This window comes from Dioscorea cayenensis, chromosome 12 (genome assembly GCF_009730915.1).
Source record: "Dioscorea cayenensis subsp. rotundata cultivar TDr96_F1 chromosome 12, TDr96_F1_v2_PseudoChromosome.rev07_lg8_w22 25.fasta, whole genome shotgun sequence".
Taxonomy (NCBI): Eukaryota; Viridiplantae; Streptophyta; class Magnoliopsida; order Dioscoreales; family Dioscoreaceae; genus Dioscorea; species Dioscorea cayenensis.
The window spans coordinates 5,610,485-5,622,390 of NC_052482.1; the positions used below are offsets into that span (position 1 = coordinate 5,610,485).

Below are 11,906 nucleotides of genomic sequence, written 5' to 3' on the forward strand. Positions count from 1 at the left end.
CTTCAACGCTTCACTCAGTTGCACTCGCAACTAAGCCCAAGCGGAAGGTCATCCCTTAGCCCATTCACTCTACTATGGCTGCAAAGAACTATTGGAACGTGGAGGTAGGATAGATCACACTGTAGGGGAAAGGGGATGCTCCGCTACCTCTCGATTCACCCTCTCAACCCTCTCCAATCTAGCTTTGTCTAACTCTCATGGTGTGTCACTCACTCACAAGAGTTACCAACAAGAACTCTCAACGCTAGTGTCACTCTAGAGGAGTATTCATACAATCAAGTCTCGAAGATTGGAACTCACAATAAACATCAATTAATTGAAAGCATAATAAAGAGATTCAATGAAACGAATATATCCTAGTGTTCACAAATACCCAATTACCCACTAGGGGTTTAGCTCTCCATGGAGTTAGATACAATCAATGAAATCAAATGTAAAAACAAAGCATCCATAGAAAACCCCCTCGTTAGTCATGGCAATGGTCTTGTGGAGAGTCCTCTACTTGTCGCAAGGGTCCCTTTGTCCGGCCTAGGATACACCTCGCCAGATCGGTGCCAACGAAAGCTCTCCCACTAACCTTCTTCCAAATGGCACGCGATGTCAGAGCCATAGAACCTCTCGAAAGCCCTAGCTAATACCTCTCAAAACCCTAGCCGCCACACTCTCTCAAGTTGGGGAAAAGATGGAGTAAAGAATGCCGAAATCAGGGCTGAAATCCGCTTTAAAAGGGCTGGAATCGGGAATCCACGCGCCCATGTGGTCGCCCCTATGGATTTTTAACACGGGCGTGTGGAATTTCCACACTCCCATGTGGATTCTCTGTTTTCATGTTTTCTCGGCCGGCTATAAACAGTGCTGCTACAGTATCTTTGCTACATTGTTTTCTATGGTACCCTGCTACAGTACAGGCCTGAAATACTCCCGAATCCATACTTGCATCGAGGTAATGCAAACGGGCACACATTTACGTCGTGGATCACCTTGCCTTTTCAATAACGCACATGTTGTGGAGATCTTATTCTACATACACATGTCGGAATGCTTGAATGTGAAAGCCCTTGTGCTCCTCCAAATAGTTCTGCTAGCTCAAGTATGAGGAGGTTGGCACACATTCCTGCATCTGGAACCTGACCTATGTCTTCGCGTTTGAACCTTTAGCAAGATTTCCTCCAAAATTAGTGCATTACGACCCACATTGGCTTCTTTCTCTCATAATTAGCCTTACTACCCTACCTACATAAAAGTAAAATAAATACACCCATATTAGTGTTAAAACCTGAGAAAAGTAATGCTCAACAGAAGGAAAGAATACTTCGTATTCTTATTGCACAAGAACTTATCAAACTTCCCCACACTTAAGCTTTTGCTTGTCCTCAAGCAAAGATTAAAACATTATGTGCATGGATGAAGGAAACATTGGAAGTGCTTGGCCTTTTGTTCACCAAAGTATACAAAGAGAGCATTCTACAAGTAAGGAAAATTTCAACACTAAATACGAAAAATCAATGATGTAGTTGAAAACTTGAATCTAAAAGGACAACAAACCCAAAATCGTTTAAGTGCGTGAGCTCACTCAAAATAACCCACAGTATACTCCTCAAAGTTCTAAGCACAAGGGACTTATTGATCTACACAAAGTAATAAAAATTTCAAAAATGATAGTAGTTTCACACATCCTCTATGGTAGCCCTTTCCAAAGCGGCCGCTAAGGTGGCTTTCACACTTTCGAAGTGGTAGCTCTTTATACTGGAGTGGTAGCTTTCACTCATCCTATAAGATAGCTGTTTCTCTCATTAGGGCGTAACTAGTATCCGACTTATGAGAGTAGCTTCATACTTCATAGGTGGTAGCTCTTTCAACCCAACAAGCACAAATAAACAATAAAACTATTTTGTTCCTTCTTTTCATTTTTTCCATTTTTTTCAGAATTAACACAAGAAACAACTATAACTAGTCCCTTATACATCAAACATGAGTTCCCAAAAGAGTTCAAAAAGTGAGTAGTGCAAAAAGTGTCAATCGGCCAAAAATTCCTAGAAATTCAAGCAAAAACTAGAGCATGAAAACATTCAATGTTAAAAAAATCTCCTAAACTCAAGAATACAATCAATGCAACTAAGGTGAACCGCCATTGGCTATGCGAGCATGTATATCAATCAAAAACTACTATAAAAAGAGATGCGTGCACTATGAGACTCCCCAACCCCCAACACTTAAGTTGTACATTGTCCCCAATGTACACATGCAAGCTCATTCATAATGTAAATCAATTACATTCAGATGTGGGGGAAGCAATCAAAACAATACTCCCCTGACTCTTAGTGTTACATTTGATGGAGCTAAGTGATAAGTGCTTGTGCGATATGAATGTGAAGCATTCATTCCTTATGTTGAGCATTACTTTTCTCAGGTTTTTACATTAATATCTGTGTTTTTATGTTACTTTTTCGCAGGTAGGGCTGTGAGGCTAAGTATGAAGGAAATAGGCCAATGTGGATCATAATGCACCTATTTTGGAGGAGATCTTGCTAAGGTTCAAACGTGAAGACATAGGACAGGTGTGAGATGCTAGAGTGTGTGCCAACCTCCTCGCATTCGAGTGAGTACATCCATTTGGAGAGGCACAAAGGCAGTCACACTCGAGCATTCCGTCTTATGTATACAAGAACAAGAACCCCACCAACATATATATCATTGAAGAAGCAAGTGATTCACGACATGAACGTGTGCCCGTTTGCGTTACCCCGATGAAAGTATGGAATTGGGAAGTTATTCAGGTCGAAGACTGCAGCAGAGCACCCCAGCAACACTATAGCAACACTGTTCACAGCCAGCCAAAAAATCAGAGAAACAGAGAATCAACACGGGCGTGTGGAAATTATCCACGCTCGTGTGCAAATTCTGCACGGGTGCGTGTACCGTCCACGCCCGTGGAGTTGCCCAATTCCAGCTCTATTTAAAGCCGGTTCAGCCCCAATTTTGGATTCTTTTCTCAATCTTTTTCCCAACTTGCGAGAGGGCTTTGGCTAGGGTTTCGAGGGGTATTGGCCAATGTTTTGGAGAGGTTCTACGGCTCCGACATCGTGATTCAATTAGGAAGAAGGTTGGTAGGGGAGCTTCGATCGAGGCGTATCCTATACCGGATGAAGGAATCCTTGGATGATGAGTAGAGGACTTTCCACAAGACCATCGACACGACTATCAAGTGGGTTTCTTTATGGATTCATTGCTTTTACATTCTATTTCTTTGATTATACTTAGCTCCATGGAGAGCTAAACCCCCTAGTGGGTACTTGGGTGATTGGGAACCCTAGGATGTATTCGTTTATTTGAACTTCTTTATTATGCTTTCAATAAATTGATGTTTATTGTGAGTTCCAACCTTGAATGCTTGATTTTATGAACATTTCCTCTAGAGTGACACTAGGGTTGAGAGTTCTTGTTGGTAACCTTGTGAGTGAGTGACACACTGACACGCGTCCGAATATGCGTGTAAACCGCAAGTGCACGGGTGTCGAAGTAATAATTACCCGGGTGAGTGGGTAGTCGAATCCACAGGGAACAGGGCTACTAGTACTAACTTCTTCTCTGCTTTCTAACCTAATGTTAAATGGAAAGGTGTGGTGATCTAATGTGCGAAGAAGTGAATACCGGAGACGAATATACAAGGGTTAAATGGATGGAGATCTCAATCAGTAAAAGTGGGGTATTCGGGCAATGCTCCCCCTAGGATTCAGGTATTGGGTACTGAATAAGCAAAGTGTTTCTATGATGAGTAAGTTAAGTCGTGGAAATCCAAATATAATCGGATCCGGCCTCCCGATCACCGATACTAGTCCCCTACGAGGTCCCAGTGAAGAAATCGCTCAATCTCAACACCTCACACCACATATGACTGCAAAGCACTCTAGGGATTCCAAGAGTTGTATCCGATTCCTAAAGATTGATCCAACCCTAATTCCCGGCGAAGGATCCTAACCCCCTACAAGGTCCCGGCGGAGAAATCTCTCAATCTCACGCCTCACACCAAATATGGTTGCATAGAGCTTAAGGAACGGAGATAGAATACACTCAATCGGAAGGGAGAGGGGACACTCCACTATCTCATGACTCACCACCTCAACCCTCTTTAACCTTGAAGTTCTAACTCTAATGGAGACCTCTCTCACATCAAAGTAACAAATCATGCAAATCCAATCAATCACAAGGATTAATTAAACAAGCAAGCAATGAGAATACAAGATTAAAACTTAATCAAACTCGGATTAAATAGAAACACTAAGAAAATCCACAAAAGATGAGAATCCTAAGGTTCACAAGCCCAAATACCCTCTAGGGTTTTAGCTCTCCATGGAGCAACATACAAAACACACCATCAATGAATGAAAGTACATTAAAACCCTAGAAATAAACCCCCTTATATATGAACTGATGGCCTTGATGGAGAGCTTCGACGTCTTGAAGGACCCACTCCAAAGCTAGGTTAACCGATGACTTCCTTGATGCTATGACGGAGGAGGAATCGATCAAAGTTGGTGACGAAGCGCCTCCAAAGCGGCAAAGACCTCCTCTCCAAACCCTAGCCGTCTCACCCCTCAAGAGCCGCACAAAAGATGAGAAAGAATAGGGCAAAACGGCTATTTATAGGCCTTAGATCACGTCTGTCACGTGCCCTCACGCGCCCGTGTGGATTTTCCATGCGCCCGCGTGGGCTGCAAGAATTTCCACGCCGGCGCGCGGAATTTCCACGCGGCCGCGTGAACAGTATTTTTGCTACAGTACTACTACAGTGAAGTTGCTACAGTAGGATTTCTGTAGTACTTTTCACGAAACGCGGCCCAAACACTCTTCTCTTGAGGACACATGTCCGGGTACACGTCCATGTGGTAGGCTATAAAACTTTTCTTCATCAACGTATCTTTGAGAGGTCTTGCAATCTTCACAAAGAGAAGGAACATGAAGATGTGGCTGCCTTTGTGCCCTTCCAACTAGTGAATTGACTTGAATCTTCTTGGATGTTGGCACACATCTCCATGTTTATGAACTGCTCTCGTGTCTTGGTCCTTGAATTGAACAAGAACTCCCAACATTGTGTCTTTATAGCCTATCTTTGCTTCTTTTTACTCTTCAAGGCATTCACAACCTATATGCATAAAAGAACACCAAATACACAATATGAGACATAAACCACAGTAAAAATGATGCTCAATGCATGTAAAACATATATAAAAAATATGTCTACTCAAGCACTTATCACACACCATGAGCGCTAGACAAAGCTAGGTTGGAGAGGGTTGAGATGGTGAGTCGAGAGGTACAGGAGCGCCCCCTTTCCCCTCCGGCGTGATAGATTCTACCTCCGTTCCTCGAGTTCTTTGAGGCCATAATAGAGTGAATGGTCTAAGGGATGAACCTCCGCTGGGGCCTAGTTGCGCGTGCAATGGAGTGAAGCGTTGAGGTGATCTTAGTATCTAGGGCTTAATTGTGGCTAGGGACCTTCCACTTGGACCAAAGGGTTAGGTCTAAATCTAGGAAGAGATTTATCACTTGGAATCCCTAGAGCTCATTGCAACTCTATGCGTGTGTGAGGTGTTGAGATTGTTCGATTTCTCCTCCGAGACATGTATAGAGTTAGGCATAGTTGACCTTAGATTTGCGACTATGTGTGTAAGGATTTCCACGACTCACCATTGGATTGATTAGGAAGCATAATAGAGAGTTTTTGCACTTGAAGCGATTATCCTAGGTGAAGCATCGTCCGAGTACCCCATCTTTATCGATTGCCTTGCCTCCTCCTTACTTTTATTCTCTTACTTATTGCTTTTAATTTCTGAGAATTGAATCAATTTCACACTTATCATTGTTGATACTCCACATAGCTAAGAATCGAATTAAGTGTCTTTACTCCCTACTCCCTGTGGATTCGACCATGTTCATCTGGGATTATTACTTCAACAATCCCGTGCACTTGCGGGATATAAGCAAGGGGACCTTGTCACTAAGTCCTTGGGAGTGTTGTTGCAACAGGTTGTGAAGCTCACACGGCCATGTGCCAAAACACCTTGGCCGTGCCCATGACAAAGTCCCAATTCCCATGATGACAAGACCATCTACACGCATACACGAGGGGGTTCAGTGAAGCTCAATAAAAACAAACATAACTCGAGTAAATAAAAGATAAGACAATGAATACAACTCGAGATACAAAATGAAAATAAACTCAGAAGGAAAGTCCTTTTCTGAGTATACAAGTCCAAAATAAAATGCGGAAGTAAAAGAACGAGGAAAATAAAATCAAGTGTCAATGTCGTCCTCTGGCTTTGCTGCTGCTGCTGGTGATGAATTACATGGTGGATCAACCGGGGTACATGCTGGATCAGCTGTTGCTGGAGTAGATGATGGTGGTGCTGGTGGGATTGGAGATCTGCTCATCAATAACTGCCGTAGGAAGTAAAAATGGCCAATCATATCGGTATACTATGCTATCTGTATCACCTGAATCTTGATGATCTCAGACCACAAGAAACTCACACTGCTCTCTAGCCTCTCAATATGTTCATGGGCTCGGAAAGGGGTAATCGCATGCTCTGCAGTCTCGGTCATCATCGGTGCGGAATCCTCCATTGCATCCCTGCCACCCTCAGTGCTCTCAGTGGTGGAAGTGGCTAAAATGTAAGCTTTAGGCCCATATGTGCGCACCACTCCCATCATCCTGAGAGTATTGAGTCTAAGCGGAGAGGGAATAATTATCTCATCGGTATCCGGAAGAACATCACCGAGGCCCATCCCTAGAATAAGTCTAGTAATGTAGGGACCAACAAATAATACTCCCGCTCTCCCGTTCTGGCCCTGGTATCACATGTAATCTGCCACAACATGCCCTAGATAAATAGACACGGATCTAGCCATGCAATATAGATAAAGTAAACTCTGTCGGCTCAGAGTACTAGTGTTATCACCTTGGTCATCCACAGATCTGCTAATGACGGTGAATAAATATTTGTTGCTCAGCCGAGACAAACATGTGGCCTTGGATACTCCCGGTTCATGCTGCCCTTGTCCATACAAGACCTGGTAAGCCTGCTGTGGTGTCAAGGTGCCCAGGTAATCTGTTGGCAAGTGACTATACTCCTCAGTTTCGGTGTATGTCTCATCGTACAAGCCCATGTAAACCAAAAATTCCATGACACTCATGGCAAATTGATGTCCGAATGCTCTAAACTGCATGCCATCAGTGATGTCAAAACTTCCATACTACTACTCAACCCCCGTATAGACAATAATCTTCGCCAGCGTCCAACGGCCGTCAGCATGGCAAGTTCCCTGACTAACTCGTCACCGCGCAGGACCCTAGTTAGCACGCTCAAGTCCATGAACCCGAATTGGCCAAACCTAAGTCCCGATAACCGTTCAAAACGAGCCCGATGCTCGGGATTCGAGAACTCAATATGTGCCAACTTGGGTGAAGGTTCTCTAGGGTGTTTCCTTTCTTGCCTCCTCGAGTGCATTTCCATTCCTGCAATAAATGAGGAATAAACGATCAAATAAACTCAGAAATAAAATACTGCAGAATTCCACACGGGCCTGTGGAAATTACCCTCCCTCGTGCGAATATGCGGGGTGTGAAAACCGCACTCTTCCACGCCAATTCTTCAAAAAATATAACCTTAGACCACTTTTAAACACTTTCTAAATATGCACAAACTCTCATAAAGTGAATATTGGTGCAACTCAAGACTTTTAATTCACTAAAAACAAGAAATGTCAAATAGAAGAAAAGTCAAGAGATTTACCGATGAAATGGGTATGAATACTTGAATTCGGCGTACAAAATTTCTGAAAAACCCTCTAAAACAGTGGTGAGAGGCTGGGAAACTGATCATGAGCAATTTTTGTATGGTTGGAAGTAAAGAAGAAGAGAATCCACTAAGATTTTAAAGAAAAACTTGCATCTCTTGGAATTCTGTGCATCCACACGGGCGTGTGGAAATTACCCACGCCCGTGCTACTCCGCAGGGGAGCTTCATAGGGCCAAATGCACGCCCTTGTGCACTCTCAGGAAAAAAAACTCACTGCCTCGGAATGCTACTACACGGGCGTACAGAAAATATCCACGTCTGTGCGCCCGACCCAAAGGGGCAGCTGTATGCCCCTGTGGCTTCTCTGTCCAACCAAGAAGAATCCCTAAGTGTTTCGCATGCCTGTGCGGAAATTCTGCATAGGCGTGGACATTCATAGGACCAACTCACGGGGACAGCCGCACGCCCCTGTGTTTCCTGGGATGGAGAGAACTCGGCTGCAGAGATCCGTATGGGCGTGGGGAAAATACCCACACCCCTGTGTGCTCTCGGGATAAATCACCAAGTCTCTGCAGGAAAATGCATGCCCGTGTGAAAGTTTCCAGGGGCGTGCAAAAATCGCAAGGTCACTCACAGGAGCAAATCCACGCCCCTGTGACTTCTCTGGATGAGCTCGCAATACAACTCCACGGCCGTGCGAAAATTCCACACGCCCGTGCGTTTTCTTTGGATGACTTAGAAAACTCTACAGGCTCTGCAAAAATTTCTTAAACATGTTTACATATTCAGACCCTGGCCTTTTATGTAAAATACAGCAGCGAAAAACATTAAAAACAAGCACAAGTGACTTACTCTGCCAAATCCTCATGAAAACACACGATGACATTAACATCCACAAAATAATACACCGCAGAAGCATCTAAAGATGAAGACACCAACACTCAACAAGTTATTCACACAAAACCTAAACTACTTAACTAAGAAAACAGTAAACGCTTTGGTTGCCTCCCAAGAAGTGCTTGTTTTACGTCACTAAGCTTGATGTACATCTTCCTTACCTCACGGGGGCTCATAGATGAAGATTACCCTCTTACCCATGAGCATGACGAGCAAAGTCTCTTGAAGGTAGAGGGGGAGTTATCGGGCTTGGGACCACCTAGCAATGGTTCATCCAACTTGTTCGGTTCACGCACATCTCCAACAGCCTTGGAGCGTTTCTGGTGGCATCTCCTCACTCTCTTCATCTTCCGAAGCACCTTCTTCAAGATCCCTGGGGTAGATGGTACTTCTTCCATTGAACCAAGCATCCTTACTTCTTCATTATCCTTCTCTTGGTTGAACAGACCCTCATACGGGTCTGGATTGAACATTTCTTGCATGTATTCATCAACAATCTCATCAGTAGTGTCTAGAAAATACAAAGTATCATCGAAATTAAGAGAATGCTGCATGGCTTCAGCAAGGCGGTATATGAGCTTGTCATCTCCAACTCTCAAAGTTAGCTCTCCGCTGTCCATATCAATCAATGCCTTGGAAGTTTGTAAGAACGGCGTCCCAAGTATCAACGGTACATCCGCATCCTCATCGACGTCTAGCACCACAAAGTCTACAGGAAATATATACTCATCCACCTTGACATGCACATCTTCGATGATACCCCTCGGATGTCTCATCTTTCGGTCCACCAATTACAAAGTCATACTAGTGGGTCTAGGCTCGCCCAAGCATAACTTTTGAAAAAAAGTGTATGGCATGACGTTAATACTGGCCCCTGAGTCCTCCAATGCCATTTCTTCCCCTAGATTGCCAATATTATACAGAATGATAAAGCTTCACTGGTCTTTCTTCTTGTTCGGCATGTGCTTTTGCAAAACCGCCGAGCAAGATGCATCTAAAATCACTGAAGCACTCTCCTCTAACTTCCTCTTGTTGGTCAACAAGTCTTTCAAGAATTTTGTATACTTAAGCATTTGGGCCAATGCCTCAACAAAAAGAATATTGACGTGGAGTTATTTGAACAAACTCAAGAACTTATTGTACTGTTCATCCCCTTGGTCATTCTTAAATCATGAGGGATTAGGGATTCTTGGCTTGAAAGGTGGGGGGTGTGTGTTTATTTTGCTTCTCACTCGGAAGCCTACCTTCGACCTCATGACCACTTCTCAAAGTGATAGCCTTCACATGCTCTCTAGGATTGGTCTCGGTATTGCTTGGCAAGCTTCATTTTGGTTTCTCCGATAGAGACTTCGCAATTTGCCCCACTTGATTCTCAAGGTTGTGCAAAGAATCGGTGTGGTTGCGAAGTGTAGCCTCAACTGATTGAAATCTTGTATCAGATGATTGCACTAATCTAGTCAAGGCTTTCTCCAAATTAGTCATCCAAGTCTCCAAACCTGAAACTCGGTTCTCCATGTTTGGGGCTTATTGTTGGAAACCTGGTGGCCCTATGGCCTTTTGTGGACCTTGGTTGATCTACAAGAAATTTGGATGACTCTTCCAACCCAGATTGTAAGTGTTGTTGTATGGGTTTCCTTGATTCCTCATGTCATTACCCACAAAATTGACATTCTCAACCGAAGATGTATCACCAATAGAGATCGAGCAATCGGAGGGAGCATGTCCTACATCACACCCGGTGCAAGTAGTCATGGCAGCCACTCTATTTGAAGTTAGGAGATCTAACTTCTTACTCAATGATTCCACTTGAGCCGCCAATGAAGTCACTTCATCTATCTCATGGAGGCCGGCCATGTTTTTCTTCTCCCTAGTATTCCATTGGTAACTGTTTAACCCAGTTTCTTCAATTAGTTGACAGACCTCGCTGGGAGTCTTGCTACCTAAGGTACCTCATGCTACCACATTAAAGAGTTGCCTTGTACTCGGATTTAAACCGTTGTAAAAGGTCTGAACAATCATCCACTCCGGGAATCCATGTTGCGGGCACTTTCTTAGGAGCTCCTTGATCCTTTTCTATGTCTCAAATAGAGACTCCAATTCCAACTGTACAAAGGATGAGATCTCATTCCTAAGCTTTGCGGATTTTTGGCGAGGGAAATATCGGGCAAGAAAAGCTTCTACCATCTCCTTACATGTGCTAATCGAGGCTCTAATTAATGAGTGTAGCCACTTCTTCACTCTCCCCTTCAAGGAAAATGGGAAGGCTCTCAACTTGATGGCATCATCCGACACCCCGTTTATCTTCAGCATATCACACACCTCGAGAAAGTTCTCTATATGATTGTTTGGATAATCACCGGCCAAACTAATGAACTGTGTAGATTGCTGCAACATGTGGATGAATGCTGGCATCAGTTCCAAGTTCTGAGCGGTAATCGGGGGATGCACAATGCTCGATTGTGTCCCCAATACTAAAGGTCTGGCATAATCGGATAATGTCCACTACTGGTCATTCTGTTCTGCCATGTTTTCAGATTCTTCTACTTCCAAATCAGCTAGATTAGACTGTTCTTACACAGTTTCTTTCCATTTTCTTCAAAGTGTACGTTTGAGCTCGGGATCTCCTTCAATAAATATCGAAGGGTTTCCTCAGGTCATAACCTGGAGCTGCATCAAAAGAAAGATAAGAAAAATCAGAAATATGATGGAAAAGAAGATATGAAATAAAAATAAAGTGCAAAGTATCTCTAAATGCCTACTCCCCGGTAACGGCACCAAAACTGGACACGTCGGTATATGCGTGTAAACGCAAGTGCAAGGGTGTTGATAAACGCCTAAATGCACGTATTTTATACATATTAATCTTGTATTACTTTGTGTATATTTTAATGAATTGATGCCCGTTTAAGTGTAATTTGGTTATTTCGGTGTTGCAGATCTTAAAAGAGTCGAACGAAGCTCAAAAATGCAAATTGGATGAATTCGACACCAAAAACTGCATTTTTGGGGGTCCCAGCACTATAGCGTACTGTGGCTGATCACTATTCATGCTGCGGCCATTTGGCTGTGAGCTTCACGGGCTCCATGCGCCCGCATGGGTGCCCGTGAGGTTTGCTGGAATTTCACAACCATCGGTACTGTAGCAGAAACACTGTAGTAAGTCACTGTAGCTTTTGGAGGGGCAGTTTTCTCTTGGGCCTCTTAGGCCGC

The 11,906-nt window shown here is 43.6% G+C and overlaps 1 non-coding gene across 1 annotated transcript; it reads left to right on the forward strand.

The window, feature by feature from the left end:
* The first annotated feature begins 10,725 nt into the window (after positions 1–10,725).
* Positions 10,726–10,832, forward strand: LOC120274187. Its single transcript, XR_005540722.1, has one exon. It is a non-coding gene; the product is annotated as a small nucleolar RNA R71 (small nucleolar RNA).
* Positions 10,833–11,906: the final 1,074 nt, after the last annotated feature.